This window comes from Carcharhinus amblyrhynchos, chromosome 14, assembly GCF_965287045.1.
Source record: "Carcharhinus amblyrhynchos chromosome 14, sCarAmb.v2.hapA, whole genome shotgun sequence".
NCBI classification, from domain to species: domain Eukaryota; kingdom Metazoa; phylum Chordata; class Chondrichthyes; order Carcharhiniformes; family Carcharhinidae; genus Carcharhinus; species Carcharhinus amblyrhynchos.
The window spans coordinates 29,057,696-29,075,122 of record NC_137337.1 but is presented as its reverse complement, the minus strand read 5'-3'; positions in this window follow the sequence as shown (position 1 = coordinate 29,075,122).

Sequence of the window (17,427 nt, the reverse complement as noted above, 5' to 3'; positions counted from 1 at the left end):
CATGGAAAAGTCAAACTTATTGAAACTTGGACCCAGAGAAGTTCCACAAATGACAAACTTATTATAGCTTGCGAAATGTCAAGAGGACGCTTCTGAACTGTGCGCTACAAATATTCATCACTATCAAGTCACACATATACAAAAATTATTCATTTATATCTGGGTTAAAAGCAATCTCCAATGTAGTGCAAAAAATAATTGGATTAAAATTGAAAGCAGAAGATGCGTGAGAGGAACTGTAGTTTGAACACGATCTCAAACAAAAAAAATGCACTTTGGAAAGAGATCATTTATCAGAATCAATCAAATATCATTATCTGAACTATTTCTTCAAAATTAAATAGCCACAACTCAGTGGCACTATTTTTGGGCAGCAAAAAGCAAAACTCACAATCGCGATGACAAGCTACCCTTTATGAATAAGTGAGATTGTTTTATTCATGCGCATTGTTGCAAATTGGATTTTTCCCAGTATTTACGGCCCAGTGAACATAGTTGCCAAACAGTGTGAAAATGCATCATGGTGTTTGTTATTGCTTCCAGATCAATTTCTCAGCCTGGCTCTCACTTAAGGCAGTACATTAATGTTTCATAAGCAAATCCTCACACTGTTTTGAAAATTGCATTCCGAGGCCTTGACTTTCAAACATATTTTGAATTTCCACACATTTCAGTCAGTTGGTGTTGGTCCATTTTGTGCAATACATCCCGGATTTTACATTCTTCTTTTTCTGGAACTAGGAACAAAAATATATTAAGAATATATTAATGCAAATTGCATGCCGACACAAATTATACTATTTCAAGAGCTCAGTCAGTCATTACCTCTGATATGAAGCTAAATATTTTGTGTATCCCCAGCCGGACCAATATATCAATGTTAACTGGCATCTTAATTGTCAGTTTTAATCTAGTTTGTTAACACTTTGGTATCCAACAAAGGAAGGTAAGGGGTGGGATTCTCCCAAAAAATTCTAACTGTCAAATTTGCATAAAACTGGAGTAAATCATGTTAATTTTTTCAGCAGGATTTTCAAAATGGACCTTCCATACTGTGTGTATCATAGAGAGCCTCAGCGAGAATCACGCTGAAAAGCTGTGGGTGGGCTCTATTCCCGCTAGAGAAGCCAGCAACATTGTGCTGAGGTGGCCATTGCGCGTGCGCCAATCTGTCACACGGAGATCAGTGCATGTGCAGTAGCCCCACACTGCTGGCCTCCTGATCGCTGGCAAGCACAGCAAACTTTGCATCGCTGGTCGTATGACCCATCCCCCTCTCCCCCCCCCCCCCCCCCCCCCCACCGACCCCCACAACCCCCCATTACTGGCCCTTGGAGGTGTTCGTGTCAGGCTCAAACCCCACCCACCTCGATCTCCGCACCCCCGCCCAATGCCACCGGCAGCCCCGACTCCACCCGCAGCCTGAACACCCTCCCATAGTCCCGATCCCACTGACAGACCGATTGTTCCCTCCCTCCCTCTGTAACTGATCCCAGTGCAGAGTGGCAGCGAGACTCCCCAGCCCACCGATCTCCCCGCACAGAGGCACCACCACTCTGGTCCTGCCCCCTTGACATTGTTCAATGGCTGGTGGGCAGTGTCAAGATGCTTCCTGAACATTGCCACTTTGCCACTTGGGTAATGCCAGATGGCAGACTGGCACTGCCAAACTGGCAATGCCCAGGGGGTCACCTGACCTCACCCCCTACCTCCCGGGGGTCCTCGATGGCCCCCCTTCACTCCAGCAGGGTGGGGTCACCAGCTGCCTGCAAGTGACAAGCTATTGTAAACCCCACTGGAGTGAAACATCCCTGGTGTGAGGGGGTGGAGGGCCGGGGGCCGGGCCGGGGTTGGGGGGAGGGGGGGAATGCTAACGGACCTGGAGACTTCAGTCCCAGGCCCACTATTTACATTTAAATGTGCATCTACATACATTATAAAGCTCTGTGCTGATTTATGGCTCAGAGCTAATGGCACCTGAAATGCCCATAGACTTGTGGAGATTGCAGTGCCCAGTGGGGAGCCTGCTTGAATCTCCCGGCCTGTTATGCTGCTAAAGCAGCCACCATGGCCTGGGAGAGTTGGCCCCCAAGGATTTGCAATTGCATAGCACCTTCCAAAATCTCAACACGTCCCAAAGCATTTCACAGCCAGTGAAGTACTTTCGAAATGAGGTCACTTGTTATAATGTTGAGAAATACAGCAACCGAATTGCACACAGCAAATATCCACAAACAGCAATGAGGTTAATGATCAGATATTCTGTTTTATTTTGGTTGAGGGATTTGAATGAAGTGTCAGTCACTCTTGGAGCAACACTTTTGGATAAAGATTAACAATGCAGCCATTAAATGGTCCATTTGTTTATAGTCGTGCTTCTTACTTGAATGTTGAGCCTCTCAAATGTGGCAAGCTCCCAGACCAGACTTTGGCTACTTCCAGCAACCAACAGTCATTAATAAAGAAAGGGGTGAGCAAGATCGCAGTCAGAAAGGGCAGGGTCTGAGGGACCCTTATTATCCCAACAGGTAAGACTGATTTTAAATTTAACATCAACTTACCTTGTTCTTTCTTACACTATTGATGTCAAACATTGTGTGGATACAAAGCGAGAAGTCTCACAACGCCAGGTCATAGTCCAACAGGTTTATTTGGTAACAAAATCCACTAACTTTCGGAGCGCTGCTCTTTTGTCAGATGAGTGGGAGTTCTATTTACAAACAGGGCAAATAAAGACACAAGGTCAATTTACAAAATAATGATTGGAATGCGAGTCTTTACAGGTAATCAGGTCTTAAAGGTACAGACAACATGAGTGGAGAGAACGTTAAGCACAGGTTAAAGAGATGTGCATTGTCTCCAGGCAGGACAATTAGTAAGATTTTGCAAGCCCAGGCAAGTCATGGGGGTTACAGATAGTGTGACATGAACCCAAGATCCCAGTTGAGGCCGCCCTCATATGCGGAACTTGGCTATGAGTCTCTGCTCAGCGACTCTGCGCTGTTGTGTGTTGCGAAGGCTGCCTTGGAAGACGCTTACCCGAAGATCAGAGGCCGAATGCCCATGACCGCTGAAGTATTCCCCAACAGGAAGAGAACACTCTTACCTGGTGATTGTCGAGCAGTGTTCATTCATCTATTGTCATAGCATCTGCATTGTGTCCCCATGCCTTGTGACATCCTTTCCTGCAGCATATCAGGTAGACAGCATTGGCTGAGTTCCAAGAATATGTACGGTGTACCTGGTGGACGGTGTTCTTACATGAGATAATGGCATCTGTGTCGAAGATCCAACGTGTCTTGCAGAGGTTGCTTGGCAGGGTTGTGTGGTGTTGTGGTCACTGTTCTCCTGAAGGCTGGGTAGTTTGCTGCGGACAATGGTCTGTTTGAGGTTTACGGTTGTTTGAAGGCAAGAAGTAGGGGTGTGGTGATGGCCTTGGCGAGATGTTCGTCTTCACCAATGACATGCTGAAGGCTCCGGTGAAAATGTCGTAGCTTCTCCGCTCCAGGGAAGTATGGGATGACGAAAGGTACTCTGTCCACCGTGTCCTGTGTTTGTCTTCTGAAGAGGTCAGTGCGGTTTTTCACTGTGGTGCATTGGAACTGTCAATCGATGAGTCGAGCGTCATACCCTGTTCTTATGAGGGCATTTTTCAGCGTCTAGAGGTGTCTGTCGTGATCGTCCTCATCTGAACAGATCCTGTGTATGCAGAGGGCTTGGCTGTAGGGGATGGGTTCTTTAACATGTTTAGGGTGGAAGCTGGAGAAGTGGAGCATCGTGAGGTTATCCGTGGGCTTGCGGTACAGTGAAGCGCTGAGGTGATCATCCTTAATGGAGACTTAATGGTCTTGGACACCATTAAGGATCATTAAGGATTTGTCCTTAATGGTGTCCAAGAATGCAACCGATTCTGGAGAGTAGTCCATAGTTAATCTGATGGTGGGATGGAACTTGTTGATGTCATCATGTAGTTGTTTCAGTGATTGTTCACCATGAGTCCAAAGGAAGAAAATGTCATTGATGTATCTAGTGTATAGCATCGGCTGAAGATCCTGTGTGGTGAAGAGATCTTGTTCGAACCTGTGCATGAAGATGTTGGTATATTGAGGTGCGAATTTGGTCCCCATGGCTGTTCCGTGTGTCTGGATGAAGAGCTGGTTGTTGAAGGTGAAGACATTGTGGTCCAGGGTGAAGTAGATGAGTTGTAAAATTGCATCTGGAAACTGGCAGTTGTCAGCATTGAGTAGTAAGGCAGTTGCAGCAATGCCATCATCATGGGGCAAGCTGGTGTAGAGTGCCGAGACATCCATTATGACGAGGAGTGCTCCTTGTTCAAGTGCTCCATCTGTGCTCAGTTTCTGTAGCAAGTCCATAGTGTCGTGACAAAAGCTGGGGGTTCTTTGTACAATGGGTTTCAGGATGGCTTCAACATAGCCAGAGAGATTCTCGCACAGGGTCCCATTGCCCGATACAATGGGACGGCCGGGCATGTTTGCCTTGTGTATCTTCGGGAGACAGTGGAGATCTCCAACACGGGGAGTATGTGAGATGAGAGCATGGAGGGTGCTCCAAAGATCCGAATCAAAGGTCTTGATCAGTCTGTTGAGTTGACTGGTGTGTTCTTTGGTTGGATTTGCAGGCAACTGTCTGTAGTGTTCCCTGTTGTTCAGTTGTCGGTACACTTCTTTGCAGTAATCCGTTCTGTTCAGTATGATGATGGCCCCTCCTTTGTCTGCTGGTTTGATGACAATGTTGCAGCTGTGTTTGATAAACATCATAGATACAAAGTGCTCAGACCCAAACATTCCAGTTATGTCTTTGCATAACTTAACTCTCTCCAATAACAAACATCTTCTAAAAATTAAGGTTCATACTACTCTTGCTTTCGGAAAGAATATTTAAATAATTATATATAAAGTGGGAAACAACAGAATGAGAGTTTAGAGATCTCACATTTTTAACACAACACAAAATGAACTTTAAACGTCTTCAAAAGCCTGATTTTTTTCGCATCCTATATTGCAGCATGGCTTGAATTTACACACATGAGCGAGAGCCTACCAACACAAATTACTTTTTAGGAAACTTTTCTAACTACATATAAATGTTTACGTTATCAAATTCAGCAATATTAATTGGAAGCATAAAATACTGATCTAGGTAGATAACTTACATTCATTCTTGAAGGGTAAACACTGGCTAAGGTGAGACCAATAACTCTTTAGCATTTGAAATGGGGAGAGTGTGTCACTATTGAGGAGGATGTAACATCATTGGGAAGCATGTGACACAATTGGGGAGGGTGTGACATCATTGGGGCAGATATGATATCATTGAGGAGGGTGTGACATCATTTGGGAAGGTGTGACACCATCGGGGAAGGTGTGACATGATTGGGGATGGGGCAGGACATCATGGGGGGGTGGGGTTAGAAATGAAGGCAAGTGCAGGGCCCCACAAAGTGTGTGCAGACCACTGGGGAAAATTTTATTCCTCATGCTCGATAGAAACCAGATACTCAAATAGTCTGGAATAATCTCTGACTTACTACCAAATGGCAAAAATCTTAATAATCCGTTATCTCTTTGCGTTCTAGCCATATGCACATGATAAACATTTCTCTGTCAACAAAATGGATCTTTCCTGAGTGCAGTGAATTATCACATGATGAATATGTCATGGTCGCTTTCTGGGTATTGATGTGTAGGATAAAGTGATCGGCATTACTTTCTGGATTCAGACTCGAAATGTTGGCTCTATTTATTCTCCACAGATGCTGTCAGACCATTGAGATTCTCCAGCATTTTCTGGATTGCATTACAAACTAGGGCACATTAATGAACTGAAAGTTTATTCTGTTCATATGTTGGTCTTTAAGTGCTACTTGTATTCATCAATGATACAAAAATGAGGCAGCGTTGGATAAAGGATAGGAGATCCACCGGTGCAGGTTGACACTCAGATGTGAAGTTGACAATGAGCACTTCCCTTTCTGCCTCCATCTCTTCCCTGATAGTAGGGGTCATGACAATCACATTTATAACTGACAACCTCATTTAATTAATAATTAGTGGCTTGGTCAGAAGTGACAGCTTGAGAAAGTATTGCCTGAAACAAGTGATGGTAGGAGTCCATCACACATAATGAATATTCTGATTCCAAAGGGATTGAAATAGCCAGTAAATTGGTGCTAAGGGATGGGGCTTGTCAATGATTATTAATATGAATGCACAGCCTTAGGATGTGTGAAGTTTCTGTTTTGCAAAAATAGCCATAGATAAATCTCTCTGGTTTAAAAGTCAAAAATGATTAATATGAACTGAATTAACCAAAAAATACAAACTCATGCTCAGGAATCATAAGAATAGTTATACTGCTGCAGTAGTGTTTTAATTGGTCCCTTTGAGTCACTTCATTTTTACTTGGTAGTGTGAGAAAGTTGTATGCTTTTTCATCTTTTATTCTTTAATACAAGTACCTAAAGAGTGATGGATGTTGTGTCGCCAGTGCAGTGGATATTTTAGGAGCAGATCTTAGCATCGGAGCACAGACCTGGTAGTGCGGTGCTTAAATTACCAAACTAGTCTTCAGAAGCCTGGATTGAGTATTTCAGCTCATTGTACATTCAAACCTCCAGGAGGTTTTCTTGAGAATTTTAATTCCTTTTTTGTAAAGGCTGTATCAGTAGAAGTGCAAGATCAAAGCCCACCATCTTCTCAGGATGAGAGGGAACGATCAATGAATACCAGCCTTGCCCACGTTCCAGGAATTGTACTTTTTTTGTGGTATTTTTTGGTTCCATACTGCAGTGGGTGATGATTCAAACATCAAGCCATCCCACCAACCTCCGCCCACTGCGAATTGTAATTTTGGTTGGCCCTCTTAATTCATGCTATGAGTATAATCCAAATTGTCTTAAAAGGTCTTACCCCCTACCTGCCGTCAATCTGTTCTTCATTATAGTTGACAAAACAGCAAGCTTTGTATTCTTTTGTTTAAAGTGTATTAATCTCTACGCATGGAGGAAGTGTTCACTTGGAAGGTAAAACGATTAAAGAGATCTTCCGGTCTGGCCTGCCAATATGATTTATCACTGTCGCCACAGTCAATGGATTTCTGGTTAGCTGGCTGGGTTTTCCAGCCTCGGAATTCACAATCAGGTCTGAAACTGGCCAACAGGATCCACTCTGAGAGGAGCTAATCTTCCATGGGTCACTTCACCTGCATTCTTAATAGGCTATTCACACTCCAAACCCCAACATACAATATATAAACATATATCACAGTGGTCTTTGCACGCATCAGTGTCTTTGTCCTTCTAGGTGACAGAGGTTAACGGTTTGTAAGGAACCATGGTGAATTGCTGCAGTACTTCTTATCGATATTACACACAGCTGCTACTATGTGTTAATGGTGCAGGAAGTGGATGTTGAAAGTGATGGGTGGGGTACCAATCAAGCAGGTGGCTTTGTTATGAATGGCATTGAGATTCTTGAGTGTTGTTGGCAATGCACTCATCCAGGCAAGTGAAGAGTATTTCATCAAATACCAAAAGTACTTAATCAACCATAAAGTGTAATCCAATTACTCTTTCACAAGCAAAAAAGTGATACAGTAACTCAGGGGTAAGACTATTTACCTTGTGTAATGTGTGCTGTTTGACAGATGTTTTTTATCTCCAAGATGCTCTGCTTCTTCAAGGCCTTTGAAATGGTAAAATAGATGTACAGTTTCATATTTTGAACCCACATCACTTGTTGCAATCTGCATTGAAATTAACAAGTGATGAGAAAGTTTAGGGAAGTGCATAAAGAAACATTGATTATATTCTGTAGGCAATGTCTGGCAGTGTCATGCTTATTGAATGCTTCAGTGCAGTGTTGCTGTATGCAACAGGATATAGTATAGTGGATAATTTAAACTTTGGTTAACGGGTGAGCTATTCATTACATATGTATTATAATAATAGATGTATTTTTAAAAATGCATTATCTACTATTAAACTTCTGTTGCCTTCTTTAACATTTTTAGCTTTATTTCTTTACCCAGTGTTTTTGCACCATGGACTAATCACTGCAGCAAAATATATAAAGAAACCTAACTGAGGAATGATCAGGCTACAGATGGATTTCAGAAACAATAAATCATCCATTACTGCCACAGGAATTTACTACCAATAACCTGACCTTGAAGCTTTCTGTTTCTGTTCATTACTGCCATTGTATTGGTTCATTTCTTCACATTGTTTTACAAAACTGCATAACAGCACATCAGGCACTGGTTTAGCATATAAAAATAATTCAGGGATTATATTTTCTGTTTCTCGTGGCAGGGACAGAATGCAGTTAGCCATAATCATGTGGAAAGATGTTTCAGGATGCTTTGTCAAATCCAAAGCTTCCATAACCACGATATTAACTTTTCTCTCTTCTCGCGCTGCTAAACATCCCCAGCATTTTCTGTTTTTGTTTCAGATCTCGAGCAATCCTCAGCCTATTATTTAACCAGCAATTAGGTTTTCTGCCATCTCTGAAGATAATAACCTTTTGCAAATGTCTTTCAATACTTAATTTTGCTTAATATCCCTGCTGGTGAAATTGTCACGTATAATTCCTAATTTAGAATTGCTTTCATCAAAATAGGTTTTTAACAGGGTGATTGGAAAATATCCAATTTGGCTCAGTCAGTGGTACATGTACCTCTGAGTCAAGAAGTTGTCAGTTTAACACCCAGTCAGCATTACAGTATGTGGGTGGGTTGACACTTCAGTGCAGTGCTGAGGAGATACCGGACTGCTTGACATGAATGTTACGTCAAATTAGACCTGGACATCAAAGAGGTTTTTGCTCCATTTTCCTTTGCACATCATCTTGGAGATGAAACCCCACTGAACCTCAAATCCTTGAGGAAAAAAGATTTGACCACCCAGTTACAAAGTAAAATGATCGTTTTTTTTAACATTCAACAAATGTGAAGTATGTGGGCAACTATTTCACTTGAAAGGTTTTAATTACCTGGTAGAGACTTTCGTGAGTAACGTGATAATGATTCATTTTATCTTATTTTACAGAGTTAGTGACCTTTCCCGTGAAATTACAAAGGCTACTGCTTATTTTTAGATTAAATACTTGTTATCGTGTATCCAGGGGATGGGCAAGAAAAGATACAGAATTCTTTAATAATTTCCCCTTTTTTTGTCTCAAAATGTACAACTGTAGGTCACTTGCACTGGGAGGCCAAAGAACTGGAGGTGTCTTTACTCATATCATTTAAAGGTAGGAGATGACCTGAATTTTTTAATCCTTTTCATAGGATGTGAGTGTTGTCAGCAAGGTGAGCATTTCTTGCCCGTCACTAATTGCCCCTGCAAAGATAGGATGATGGGATATTAGGGCTAATGTAGTTAAGAAACAGGAAACTTGGCTGGTCGTGTTCGTATGGCAGAACAGGCTCAATGGGCTGAATGGCCTACTCCCCTCCCAGTCTTCCTATTGTGTTCCTATTGTGCCAGGTCCCTGCCACAAATTATGTTCCTTACATCAATTCAATCACTCCCCAAATGTCTGATACTGAACCAAACTTTTTGCAACCTTTGACCCTGAGCTGAGCTCCTGACCACATATCCACACAAGACTGCCCATTACCACCTCTGTAACATTGTCTGACTATCCCAGTCTTGGTTCCTTTTTGCTTGTTGGGATGTGATTGTTGCTTGCAAGCCAGCAGCAGCATTTATTTCCCTCCCCGAGTGCCCTTTAGAAAAGAGTGGAGAACCACTTTCTTGAACCGTTTCCATCCATGCGGCGTGGGCATACCTACAGTTGGGTAGCGATTTCCAGATCTTTGATCCAGTGGCAAAGAAGGAAAAGTGATATATTTCAGGGTGCTGCTTACCTTGGAGGGGAGTTTCCAGGTGGTGTTCTCATCTACCCTTGTTCTTCTGGGTGGTAGAGTTCACAGGTTCAGAAGGTAATATCAAAGAAGCCTTGGCAAGTTGCTGTAATGCATTGTGTAGCTAACACACACTGCAGTCATAACTTATGTTGGATATTGGAAAGGGTGAGTATTTAAGCTGGTGAATGGGATGGTGATCGAGTTGGGCTGCTCTACTGTGGATGGTGTTGAGCACAATGGCACAGTGGTTAGCACTGCTGCCTCACAGCTCCAGGGACCTGGGTTCAATTCCAGTCTTGGGTGCCTGCCTGTGCGGAGTCTGCATGTTCTCCCCATGTCTGGATGGATTTCCTCCAGATGCTCTGGTTTCCTCCCATTGTCCAAAAGATGTTCTGGTTAGGTCGATTGGTCATACTAAGTTGATCAACCAAGGTAAATGTGTGGGGTTACGGGAATAGGGTGGGGGAGAGGGCCTGGGTAAGATACTCTGTCAGAGAGTTGGTGCAGGCTCAAAGGGCTGAATAGCCTCCTTCTGCACTGTAGAGATTTTTTTACACAATACAGGACTAGAACTTTCTTGAATGAGGACATCAAGAGGAAAGTAGAACAGCTCAAGTAGAGCACTTAAAAAACTTGTGCGGGGATACAGAGATGCAGGGGGAGAGAGAGTCAATGTAGACTTGAGGGGCCAAATTGCCTCTTTTGCACTGTAGGGATTCTAAGTTTCCATGATGATTCTTGAATGTGCTGCATTCACCCAGGCAAGTAGGGAGTAGTCCATCACACTCCTGACTAATGCCTTTTGGATGATCGAAAGGCTTTGAGGATTCAAATGGTGAGTGAGTTACTCACCACAAATTCAGAGCGTCTGCCCTATTCTTGTAGCCACAGTACTTATGTGGCTAATCCAGTTAAGTTTCAGGTTAATGTAGTTACCCCACAGGATGTTGCTGGTGGGGGATTTGACAATGGTATTGCTGTTGAACGTCAAGGTGAGGTGGTTAGATTCTCTCTTGCTGGAAATAGTCATTACCTGGCACATGGGCAGTGCCAAAGCTATTTGCCGCAAATCTGCCCGAGTCTGAATGTTATCCTAGTCTTGGTGCAAGCAGGCATAAACTATTTCAGCAGGACTTATGAATGGAACTGAACACTGCAATCATCAGCAAACTTTCTGACATTATAAATAGTAAATTGCCCACTTAAGACGTCCACATTTAAACCAGGCAAACACTTACATTGGCCAAAACACAATAAACGTGAGTCATTTGCTTTAATGTTAATTTAAAAGTTGCCATATATATCTTAAGTGCCTTATTTATTTTGGGCAGGAACAGCTGTGCTTACTCGCCTGTGATACTGTATGAGTAAAATAGATGTAAAAACCTGGTGCATGCTTCTTGAAGTATATTTAATACAAATAACTGCAGGCACAGCACAATTTGCCTTTGAAACAATTCACTGGAAGAACCTCAACTCAGCACCAAAAACTGAAGGACATATCCCGCAGTGTAAAATTTCAAGGAAAATCTTTTCTAGAACACATGCAATCTGCTGTCAGTTTCCAGAGCTTTCTATTCAAACCTCATCAGAGAATGAAAAAGAATTCAATGGGATGAATTTGATATTCACTACAGGCTGAATTCTTTGGTGACGCCCTTGATCCTGCCATTGAACATAAGAACATAAGAACTTAAGAACTAAGAGCAAGAGTAGGCCATCTAGCCCCTTGAGCCTGCCCTGCCATTCAATAAGATCATGGCTGATCTGAAGTGGCTCAGTTCCAGTTTCCCGCTTTCTCCCCATAACCCTTAATCCCCTTGCCTACCAAAAACCTATCTACCCGTGCCTTAAATATATTTAGCGAGGCAGCCTCCACCACTTCAACTGGCAGAGAATTCCAGAGATTCACCACCCTTTGAGTGAAGAAGTTCCTCCTCAGCTCTGTTCTAAACCGCTTCCCCCTTATCTTGAGGCTGTGCCCTGTAGTCCCACTGTCCTTTTCTGAGCGGGAAGAACCTCTCAACCTCTACCCTATCCATCCCCTTCATCATCTTATACGTCTCTATAAGATCCCCCCTCATCCTTCTAAACTCCAACGAGTACAAGCCCAGTCTATTCAGCCTCTCTTCATAGTTCAACCCCCTCAACTCCAGTGTCAGCCTAGTGAACCTCCTCTGCACTCCCTCCAAGGCCAAAATATCCTTGCGCAAGTGCGACGACGAAAACTGCACACAGTACTCCAGCTGTGGCCTCACCAGTGCCCTGTACAGTTGCAGCAAGACCTCCCTACTTTTATATTCAATCCCCCTTGTTATAAAGGCCAGCATCCCATTTGCCTTCCTGATCACCTGCTGCACCTATAGGCTGGGTTTTTGTGACTCATGCACAAGGACCCCCAGGTCCCTCTGCACCGTAGCATGCTGCAGCTTTTCGCCCTTTAAATAGTAGTCCCTCCTACTATTATTCCTGCCAAAGTAGATAACCTCACACTTGCCAACGTTGTATTCCATCTGCCAGGTCCTCGCCCACTCACTTAGCCTATCTAGATCCCTCTGCAGACTTTCTACACCCTCCGCACAATTTGCTTTTCCACTTATCTTTGTGTCATCAGCAAATTTCGACACCCTACACTCAGCTCCCTCCTCCAGATTATCTATATAAATGGTAAATAGCTGAGGCCCCAGCATCGATCCCTGGGGCATTCCACTAGTCACCAACCGCCAATCCGAATAGCACCCATTGACACCCACTCTCTGCCTCCTATTTGACAGCCAATCCTCTATCCACGCTAACACCTTACCCCCAACTCCATGCCCCCTAACCTTCTGTAACAACCTTTTGAGCGGCACCTTATCAAATGCCTTCTGAAAATCGAGAAACACCACATCCACCGGTTCCCCTCCGTCCACCGCACTAGACACATCCTCATAGAATTCCAATAAATTCGTCAGACATGACTTCCCCTTAACGAATCCGTGCTGCGCCTGCTCTATCAAACAATTCTTCTCAAGGTGCCTCGCTATCTCTCCTTTGATGACGGATTCAAGCATTTTTCCTACAACAGACATTAAACTACTGGCCTATAATTTCCTGCCTTTTGCCTGCTACCCTTTTTAAACAGCAGCGTAACATTAGCCATTTTCCAATCTTCCGGCACTTCCCCGGAATCCAGCGAGGTTTGGAAAATAATCACTAAGGCATCCACTATCACCTCTGCCATTTCCTTCAGAACCCTGGGATGCATTCTATCCGGTCCTGGGGACTTGTCCACCATCAGTCCCACTAGTCTATCGAGCACTACCTCTCTAGTGACAGTGATCGCATTCAGGCCCTCAACTCCTACCATCCTTCTATCTTTAATACCTGGCAAACTATTCGCGTCCTCCTCCGTGAAGACCGAAGCAAAAAACTTATTTAAGGCCTCAGCCATTTCCTCATCCCCTACCACTAAACCCCCCCTCTCATCCTCTAAGGGTCCAACATTCACCCTAGCCAGCCTCCTCCTCTTTATATATTTATAAAAACTCTTACTATCTTTTTTTATATTTAGTGCTAGTTTAGCTTCATAGTCTATCCTTCCTTTCTTTATCAACTTCTTTGTCATTCTTTGTTGATTTTTAAACCTCTCCCAATCCTCTACTCACCCACTACTTTTAGCCACTCTAAACGCATCAGCTTCTAATTTAATACTCTCCTTTATTTCCCTCATTAACCACAGCTGCTTATCACTTCTCCTACGATCCTTCTTTACCATCAGAATAAATTTCTGCTGAGCACCAAGAAAGATCTCCTTAAAGATCCTCCACTGTTCCTCAGCAGTCCTACCAACCAATCTGCGCCCCCAATCTACATTTACCAATTCCCCTCTCATCCTATCATACTCCCCTCTGTTCAAACAGAGGACACAGGTCCGGGACTCTACTTTCTCATCCTCCATCTGCATCAAAAACTCAACCATACAATGATCACTCTTCCCAAGAGGATCCTTCACAACAAGGTCCCTAATTCTACCTGCCTCATTACATAACACCAGATCTAAGATAGCTCGCTCCCTCGTCGGCTCCAGCACACACTGTTCAAGGAAACTATCCTGGCAGCATTCCAAGAACTCTTCTTCAAGCCCACCACGTCCAACATTGGAGTAGAGGTTGGGCTTCACAGTGAAGTTATGTGAAGACTGGCTAATTACCTGCTGACAAGTGGTAGAGGCTTCCAGTAGGACACTGATGGCAGTGGCATGTAGTCACATCACTAAGGGTGCTGGCACCTTCTTTGAAGACTTTCTAATATTCTTTTGAGTTCCTGCAGCAGCCAAGGAGCTCAAGGGAGACAAAAGCAGAGAAATGGCAGAGGAAAGATCTCAACTAACTCCACAGTTTCGTGATGCCTGCCTACAGGCCAGGGAACCCTGGATGGAGATTGCACAGGATGTCAGCAACTGTGGGCTCACCCCGAGAACCTGGCTGCATTGCAGAGAGGATCACCTCATGCGATTTTCCAGGGTAGTGTATCACAATTAACTGACCTCAGTGGCTCACATAAGGTAAGGTGTGAGTGTGAACTGGTTAGGAAATGGATGCCAATCTAGTTCCTACTAATGGGGGGCAGATAGTGGTATTGGCTGTCGTGGGCAAGGTGGCATATTGGTGAATTGCTCTGGTGATTCCTGCACTGACACTTCTGAATGGCTGTATATGGAAGGTATTCCTGAAGGATCACCATGAAAGAGGTCAGATGTGATTTTGGACTAAGGATGGAAGGAACTTGGTGTAAAATCAATGGTTCTTTGTGTTGAGTTGGTGCATCCTCTTGACATGTCTCACCCTTCTTGACAATGACTTTAATATCACTGTTCACGCTCAGTCAATGGGCTGTCTCTCTTGTGAGTCTTTTTGTCTGATCTCTGCCCGTGTGTGAGTGGTGAAGATGCTGAAGAATATCAGATTGGAAAGATCCGGTATGATGACACGCCAGCCTTTAAAAATGTCTCCTTGGGATGTTAGTATTTAATAGTTCCGATCAATGGAAAAGTGAAATTGAGGCATGGGCATGGGTCACGTTTATACCAAAAGGAAAGCAAAGGATGGGCTCTGGCACTTCTTCTTCCTGATGAGGAGATGCCGGTGTTGGACTGGGGTAAACACAGTAAGAAGTTCCCACAACACCAGGTTAAAGTCCAACAGGTTTATTTGCTAGCAAAAGCCACAAGGTTTTGGAGCTCTGCTCCTTTGTCAGGAGTTCCATTCACAAAAAGGGCATATAAAGACACAAACTCAATTTGCAAAATAATGGTTGAAATGCAAGTCTTTACAGGTAATCAAGTCTTAAAGGTACAGACAATGTGACTGGAGAGAGGGTTGAGCACAGGTTAAAGAGATGTGTATTGTCTCCAAACAGGACAGTTAGTGAGATTTTGCAAGACCAGGCAAGTCTTGGGGGTTACAGATAGTGCAACACGAACCCAAGATCCCTGTTGAGACCGTCCTCGTGTGTGCAGAACTTGGCTATCAGTCTCTGCTCAGCGACTCTGTACTGTCGTGTGTCGTGAAGGCTGCCTTGGGGAATGCTTACCCGAAGGTCAGAGGCTGAATGCCCATGACCGCTGAAATGTTCCCCAACTGGAAGAGAACAGTCTTAGCTGGTGATTGACGAGCTGTGTTCATTCATCCGTTGTTGTAGCGTCTGCATGGTCTCCCCAATGTACCATGCCTCAGGGCATCCTTTCCTGCAGCATATCAGATAGACAACTCTGTTAAGATTCATGGATAAAATCTTTCTGAAAGATGACTTCCTGAAGGCCTCTGAGGTTTGGGCAGACTTTGATAGTTTTTTTTAAATGTGGAGGACATTGTGGAGTTTAACCAACTATATACAAGGTTGCAGCAATTCCATTTGGAAGTTTCTAAATCAGAACTTGCCTTGAAATTAACTGTGCTACAATATCAAACGTGGCTAGGTTTTGGTTTTAATTGGAGTTAAATTCAACAAGGGAAAAAGCACTTATGGCTCAAACATCCAAAGCCTGAAAAAGACTGGGAATCATACAGCCAGAGGTGGGTGGCACATGACACAGTGGTTAGCACTGCTACTTAACAGCACCAGGGACCCAGGTTTGATTCCCGGTTGGGTGACTGTCTGTGCGGAGTCTGCACATTCTCTCCATATCTGTGTGAGTTTCCTCCAGGTGCTCAGATTTCCTCCCACAGTCTGAAAGATTAGGTTAGGTGCTGGTTAGGTGTATTGGCCATGCTAAATTCTCCCTCAGTGTACCCGAACAGTGCCTGAGTGAGACAACTAGAGGATTTTCACAGTAACTTCATTGTAGTGTTAATGTAATCTACTTGTGACACTAATATATAAAAAAAAGTGAAACCCATCATAGCTCCTTTTTGTACTTCTAAAATGAGGAGTAAAAGTTACTGATCCCATATTCAGAGATTCCACTAAAACAAAATGTAAATAAATAAGATTAAAGAGACACAGTTAAAACAGTCTTATAGAACAACCTTGCAAAAAAACTCATTTGGTTCAAACACACAAGTACTACCTTCTTAGCAAAAACTCCCCTTTAGAGTTCATCTATTAAAATCCAGTAATGTTACCCAAGGTAAAATTGTCTGTCACTTTAATAAAGGTGTACCACATGACTCTTTCAACATTTCCACTTGACTGCGGAAAATCCAAAAGTTCAGAAACAAACTGCTTTATGAACCAAAGACTTTTCTGGTTTGAAAACTTGATAGCTGTTTCAAATTTCATGCCATCTCCCATCAGAGTTGGTCTAAGGACATCTCCCCATAACCACCACAACTAGCTCCATGTCTTTCCTTAAATATTCTTTTCCCTCTTCATCTCAGATTCCATGTTCTGAAGCTACTCTATGAACTCAGCTTTTCCAAAACATAAAACTCTTTTTCCATTGCTTCCCCTTTGGCTCAATAAAATATAATAATCTTCCCCTGTCCACTTATGAACCTTTTGTATGTTGTAAAAGTCCTTTGTTACTTCTTCTCCCCTTTGAAATTTAGCAGCTAAAAAGTTGCTATCTGTTTCCTAGTCCAAATTTTAAACCCAGTCTTCTTGCTTGTAAGTCCAACCTCGTTATAGCCTCTCATCACCTAACATCTTACCCTTTTATCTAAAATCAAAAGAGAAAATGCTGGAAAATCTCAGCAGGTCTGGCAGTATCTCTAAGGAGATAATGGGAATCAAAATAAATAGAGTAATTCAAAGCACCTTAACAGCAAGGCATTTGCACTGGTAGAAATGACAGAATGTGGCTGTACATTTATAAAGTATTTTGGAAGGATTATATCAGGGGCACCCCAGAGGGAAATGTGCCTGTAGAATGTAAAAGATAACCATTCACTCTGGGACAATGTCAATTTGACAAGAATGTTACAAAAAAGAGGTTGAGGATTGACCTTGTGTGGATAAAAGGGATGTTGGAAAGGGAGATTTCAAAAGCAAACTGGGTCAACACAAGTCATCAGTTGTCGGATTGTTTCACAGGACGAACTGCTTGTCCAA